The 6,880-nt window shown below is 35.6% G+C and overlaps 1 protein-coding gene and 1 pseudogene across 1 annotated transcript in view; both read right to left on the bottom strand.

Annotated features, from left to right (window-relative positions):
- Positions 1–949: 949 nt before the first annotated feature.
- On the bottom strand, positions 950–5,291 carry LOC132052152 (glutamate receptor 2.9-like; annotated as a pseudogene).
- LOC132052151 (glutamate receptor 2.9-like) overlaps positions 950–6,880 on the bottom strand; it is an 11,435-nt gene continuing 5,504 nt past the window's right edge. Inside the window, exon 6 of the mRNA XM_059443531.1 lies at positions 950–1,075. The gene's annotated coding sequence lies outside the window, so the exon portion shown is untranslated. The remainder of the gene's footprint in view (positions 1,076–6,880) is intronic.

Genomic DNA, 6,880 nt, shown 5'->3' with positions numbered 1-6,880 from the left:
GCCGCCATAGTTCTCTTGGTGCTTTCAAGAACAAAGCTAAGACAAGTTCAAGGACCAGATCTCAACAACGGAAGATGTTTTGAGTCCTCGAATTGTCTAGTCTTTGTCTTTGTAATCTCTACATTGTAAACCTACACTTCGTCAAGAAGGGCTTTGTAGGCATTTTGTTTTTATGAAGCTTTTGTTGTAAACACTTAGCTAGAGTTAGTCATAGTGGTGTTAAGGTTCAGCTACAATTAATTGAATCAGTTTGGTGCTTGACTAGAGTTAATCGAGAGTGTGCTTGCAATAGAGTTATTGTAAGGGGAGGGATTAGTGGTCTAATTCGTAGGTATCAAAAGCTTGTAACATGAAACATTGCTCAGTTTAGTGAAGTTAGAAATCCTATTGAGGTAGGTCGTGATTTTTAATCCCTTGAGCAAAGAGTTTTTTACGTAAATATCCTACCTTGTTTACTTTCTATCTTTATCTATGAAAACAGTTCAGGGACCAGGTCCCTTAGACTGTTTTGGTGTACTCATAGGTTCTATCAGAAAATTATGTAATCTAAAAATAAGTTAGCATCTTATGCGTTAATTTAATTATTTTTATTATTTTTTTTATGACAAGGGAACCCGCAGTCACTCACAACTCGATCCAGAAGGCAAAATCTCCTGCTGTCGTAGGCAGGGGGTTTCGAACCTGAGACCTCCATTATGAAGTTAAATTATATCCCCTACATAAGTAATGATGACAAAAACAAAGTAAAAATAAGAATTGAAAAAGAAACAACTAAGACAAAATAAGGGTTAAATCCATTAAATTGTATCCTGGAGCCGCCTCTTGATGCTAATATTCTTCTTTGAGAGCGACAAAGTTATAATGTAATTTGGTTTAACTAGCCCTGCGTAAGTAATGATGACAAAAACAAGGTAAAAATAAAACTAAAAAAGAAACAACCAAGACAAAGTAAGGGTTAAATCCATCAAATTGTATCCTGGAGCTGCCTCTTGATGCTAATATTCTTGCCAAGAGCGACAAAGTTATAATGTAATCTGGTTTAACTAACCCTAAAGTTAGCTCATCTCTATACAATCTCTTGTAGATCCCTATTCAATCTCTCTTCAATTGTCCCTGTAATGGTTTCATGAAATGGAGTTCTAGGTTCTGTTGTAGGAACCCTTACAGGGGATGCTCTATGGGAAATTTTGAATTCTTGGCTTTGCAAAGGAAGGTCAAGCATTATTTCAGCTTCACTTCTTTGCGAAAAGTGCAACCATTTAGACTTCACTACCCGATGGCTTTTCGACTTAGAATTAAGTCATCTCTCTTCATCAAAGACTTTTGCTATTGTGAAAGCTTTTCCCTATCGAATCATAGTGGCTAAGATTTCTCTATTCGATAAAGGAAGATAAGGAAGAATAAGAGAAGAGTTTTGAGCTTGGGAAAAGGCCCTTAAAACTATCTAGCGTAAGACTATCAGATGTTATAGCCATTCCATCTTTCTGTGGACAATCTGTTTCATTCCCAAAGTATTTCTGTATTACAATATTCATAAACTCTCCCTCCATCACCCTCAAGACTGCTCTTGAGATGTCGGTACTAAAGGTGACCCTTTTGGAAAACACCAAGAAATTGTGGAAAAAAATGAATTAGAATGAGTAAAATAGATTCAGTTATGGAACCTTTCCAATTAAAAGATGCAGAAAATCTTACGAATCCAAAGCCAGCAGTCTTGTAAGTCTGATCGACCATAATATATTTCCTGCAGTACTTGTTGAGAAAGAGTCTGAGATAAGGTAGTTCATCAATAATTGCACCAATACCTCCATTTTTACTTCCTCTTGAGAGCGCATCATTATACTCTTCCAATGTGCTATAGCTTCTTAACTTAGAGCTATCAAATTTCATGCGCTTCAAGACGTCTTTGACAAAGGAACCTTCTTGATACCCAACATATTCTCCATTCTTAATGAGATCATTGAGGTCTGTTATAGTAGGTCGGAGGCCTTCGACCGCTAACATAGATGTTAAATGTAATATAACTTGATGTCGCACGAACCACAAAAACCCATACAATCATCACAAATCTTGTGAAGTTACTTCTTATCTTCTCTCTTTGCAACAACCAGCCATATATATGATTTGAGAAACAAGGAGAAATCCTAAAGCTTTAAACCTAAGATATATTTCTATAGCTACCGTGTCTTTTAAATCTTTTCTTGTATTTAACAAGTGAAGACTATCTTTGTGGCTGATATACTATTGCAAAACTAATTTTTCCTTATCAAAAAGAAATCCTAAAGCTTTCATATATAATTTGCTTTTGAGTTAGAGACTTACTATGAGCAAAAACGAGTTGAGAGAAGGAAAAGAGAAAATTATCCCAACTTGCTTGTGTTTGGGTCCTCGAAACTCTTTGTTTACGCGATGTTCGAGTAAACCACAAAACCAATGAAGACGAAGAATGCTCAGTTTGTTATCCAAAGCTCGCTTTTAAGAGGTTTCAAGAAAATCCAAGTGTTCTTCTTTTTGTCATGACTTCTTTGAAATACCCGACTTAAGGTAATGTGAAATCCACATACACGGATCGGTTAGCTAAAATAGTCACAACCTAAGCAACTGCATCATATTCTGTTTCAAGCAAACATTGATTTTTGCGGTATTTATGGTTGGTCTTCCCACAAAAAAATAAGTAAATAAAAAGTCCTAAAAGGAGCATGGAAGGTATTCAGTAAAGAGGTCAATTTACACAAGGATTTGGTATTACCCTTGAAGACCTTGTGAACAAGATGATCATAATCCGGAGAAGTGGGGTTCTTTGGTATTTGAAATGGAATAAATTCGTAAGAGCATACGGCAAAGACCTTTGAAGACATACGCTTAAACTTGTTCTTGTGTTTTCGAATTTATTTCCACTTTAATGAATTCATCCAGCCCTCTATCGTGACAACTCAACCCTTAACTTCTTCCCACTTAGTATATCCCGACCTCTCTCGGAACAATAGGAGATTCACCAAATTGCTGGCTCTTAGTTTCTTATTATTGCACTTAGCAGCTGTTTTACCAATCATCTTCGGTTTACATGAAATTCCATCTTTCTCAGTCCAGAATCCAATTGTTCTCTCTGCTTTCCCAATTATATTCACAATCTGATACGGGGAAGGTTGCAATTCGCCATCAACAAGGCGGAAATCACCACTTAGACCTTTTTTTAGCATTATGTTTTGCATAGAGTGAATGAGCAGGGATCCCAACTCTGAGGTTCCAAGTGCATCCAAGTCCGTTAAGTTCTTTCTAGTGTCTGCTTTCTTGAATTTTGGGATGGAAGTGCCACCCACCTTTTCTCTGCTTTTGTTAATGCTTTGATTCCATCATATGCCCACTTGTGACCAAAAACATTGAGTTCTACTGTGTCCATGTCCGGATACTCTTGACGAAATCTCCTTCTCCATCTCTTGGTGAAATTAATAAGCTCATTGGTCCTTGGAACATAAGGCTTTATACCAAGAACACCTTGCATTGATGACTCAATCACTGAATGATCTATCGAGTCCAGAAGATTCGTTAGAAGATCTGTGATGATCCATGCATATCCATCGCTCATCATCCCGGCTTTTTTCGCCTCGAGAAAAAGGCGTCTGGCAAGTAATGGTCGCAAGTGCACAACGAAGACCCTGGTCTGCATTGTATTCAACTTGTGTAGCTCGCTGAGGATTTGATCATCATTAGCTGAAGGAGAAATAACGCTTCTATAGGAGACTAAAGTGCTGATTTCCAGTAAGGCATCAGTCAAATGTGGAACTATCCCGGTTCCATAGGGGCTATCCTCGTAAATGACTACAACCTTCCTCCAATCAAATTCTTAACAATTCTGCAATGGCCTTAGTCGGCTGGAAGAAGGAAGTGCTCTACGATGAAGTAGGGATTTTCCTTGACTGTAAGTGAAGGACTTGATCTTTGGAGAAATGATAGGGACTCTTACTCTTCTCCCTATGTCAATCACAAAATCAGTTTGTGTAGACATTTGTGGTCCAAAGATAGCTTGTACTTGGACATCCTTTAGCAAGGATATGGCTGCAGATACACAATCAGAGTATAAGAAATTTTCTGAACATTCGTTCCAAAATAGGAAAGGGAAAATTCGTTCCAAAATAGCATTTTCGAACATTAGTTTCCAAAAAATATTGGAGAGGAAAATTACAACCAAATACCATTCGGCCATTTAGTTTACAAAATATGTAGACAGTATATAGGTAGTGTATCGTTTATACTTAATATAAATATACTATACATACCTATATTTATAATATACACACCTATACAAACCTATGCATACCTATACGAAGTGTATAGGTAGTGTATACTTCGGGCTTTTTTGGTAAATTAGATGGCCGGGGATATATTTATGCAAGTACCCCAATTGGAAACCAAAGGGAAACAAAAGAAAATTTTGGAAAAAGAGGACATCTTGTCCAAATAAGGCATGAATAACTAGCTACCAGAGTATATCTGACTCGTGAAGCAAAGAGAGTAAGATATTCTATTTTAGCAGAAGTAAATCAATAAGCTAATATATATGCAGTTGAATTTACCAGCGGATGCTGCTTCAACATCATCTTTCTTGGAATCCCTCAAATGGTGGACTATCCTAACGGCACTGCGACTAGCGGCTTCATGGTAATCTTCAAGTGCTAGTAAGATACATGTGTGCATTACTTTTCCCACATCTGTTTCCATATCAAGAATTATGCCCACATCCATTTTCACTACACCAGTTTCATCTTCACCTTTTATTGGTATTATGTAGTGGTAAAAGCTAATGATGGAGACTAATTGAATCAAGAATATAAGCAAATGATATTTTGGAGACTGCATTTGAAAACTCTGGCAAGTAGTTTTAGAGTTGGGCAATGAGTTGTGCTTGTGCAAGTAACCACCTTGCAAAGATATTCTCTGAAAAAAAAAAAATTTCTCTCTCAAAAGGGTGGCTCTGGATATATAGCCTCCAAATGAGGGAATTCTATAGACTTCGATCAATAAAGACCTTGACTAATATAAGTCCAAACCATAATTAATATATAAAGAAAGGAAAAGTTGAAGTTTTCAAAGAGAGTCGAAGTTAAGTTTCTGTTCTCCAGTTGCTAAACGTTTGGTTGAGTGTTAGAACAATGTATTGGAAAAGTCCAAAGTCTTTAGAGATATTTTTGAGGAATAGTTCATGCAAAATAATGTGTTTTACTAGTTGTAAAAAAAAATCAATTTTTTTGTGAATGTGCAACTTTTTTGACAAGGAACTCCTAAAAGATATTAACTCGACAAGTTTTACATAAGAAGTCGATAACTTTCCCGAACAAATTTTGGTGGAGGAGTGATATTGCAAGGCAGTACAGGAAAAGGCATCCATGGTCTCATGTTTTCATATCAATGGGCAAGTCTAGCTTGCTGGGCAAAGCAATTATTTGGTTATATTCGAATATATATATACACACTCACACACACCCCATGATCAATTTACGTGCATTCTTACTTCATTGAATTACTTAACTATAGTTAGTTTATATGATTTGGTGTTTAAAACCTGGTGCAGGTAAATATTTACAGACTAGTAGAAGCCATTGTCTCTCAACTTATCTTCTAATTGCACCATATATATGTTTTTGGGTGTGTTTGGTTTTGAAGGAAAATGTTCTTGTTTTCTTGTTTATTTTCTGGTGTTTGATAAATATACAAAATATATTATTTCAAAAGCATTTATATGTAATCCAGAAAAACACTATGGAGTACTGGAGTGGGGAGCGGGAGTGGCGAGGGTGGGGTGGTAAAGAGGTGAGAGTTGGGGGTGGAAGGAGATAATGAGATGGAGTGTCATTTGTGAAACTTATTTTCCCTATTTCTACAAGGAAAGTCGTTTCCCTGATTTTAAGGAACTCATTCTCTTTAAAAAATATTCTCTAGAATATTTTAGCCAACCTGATATAAAACAATTGGAAAATATTTTCCCACGTACCAAACTGAGTCTTTATCATACGCGTTTTAGTAAAATTGTATGCAAATCAAAGAGAGGAAAAGACCCAGCAACCGTCTCTTAGTTGTGCATGGAATGATTAATGCAATCAGCTCTTTTTTTAATGCAATTAGCAGTCGAAGTCAAGAAGTAAACGGTAAACATTGTGTCAGCTGGGTCTTGGAGATGGTTAAAGCTCATTGGCTCATTTGTACTAATTGGAAGCTGCTTAGTAAGTTACCTATGATGAAATGAACATATATATATTGACTGGTGACCTTTCATTATTTATGTTTCATAAATATATATGGTGGAGTGGTTATGATCTGCTCTTGTTGTTCTTTTCTTCCTAGCACCTCCATTATAAATTCAGTAAAACATTAAATAGATACTATTATTTTTTTGGATAGATTTAAAAAAACAAACAAAAAAAAAAAGGATATAAATTGAGACGAGGAGAAAGTATTAATTAAGTTGGCAACGGATGCATGCATTGAATTCTTTCATGCCGCATAGCTTCTTAAATTATATTTTCCCTACAAAAATAGCGATCACAAAAACAAAAACAATATTAAATTGAAAAGAAAAAACAAATAGTAAGAAAATTAATTCTACTATCTTTTGAACTTGTCTTTCTTTTTTATCAGTTTGCAATATTTTTAGTTCACAAACAAATTTTGCAGAAAGGGCTGTACGTGTGATCCAATAAAATATGATAATATAGTTTTGCAATAATAGCATAATAATGGTATTAACGCAAACGTAGGACATAAATCTGAAAATAAAGTTATAAAAAATTACAAAATCAGTGACAAATAATAACGTCGGGTCCGAAATGATTTATTCCAAAATCTTCTGCCTTGACATTCCGATTTTTTTTAAAGGGCCATGAAT

Source organism: Lycium ferocissimum, chromosome 4 (genome assembly GCF_029784015.1).
Source record: "Lycium ferocissimum isolate CSIRO_LF1 chromosome 4, AGI_CSIRO_Lferr_CH_V1, whole genome shotgun sequence".
Taxonomy (NCBI): domain Eukaryota; kingdom Viridiplantae; phylum Streptophyta; class Magnoliopsida; order Solanales; family Solanaceae; genus Lycium; species Lycium ferocissimum.
Note: the sequence above shows the minus strand (reverse complement) of the source record. Positions and strands in the feature narration are given on the sequence as shown.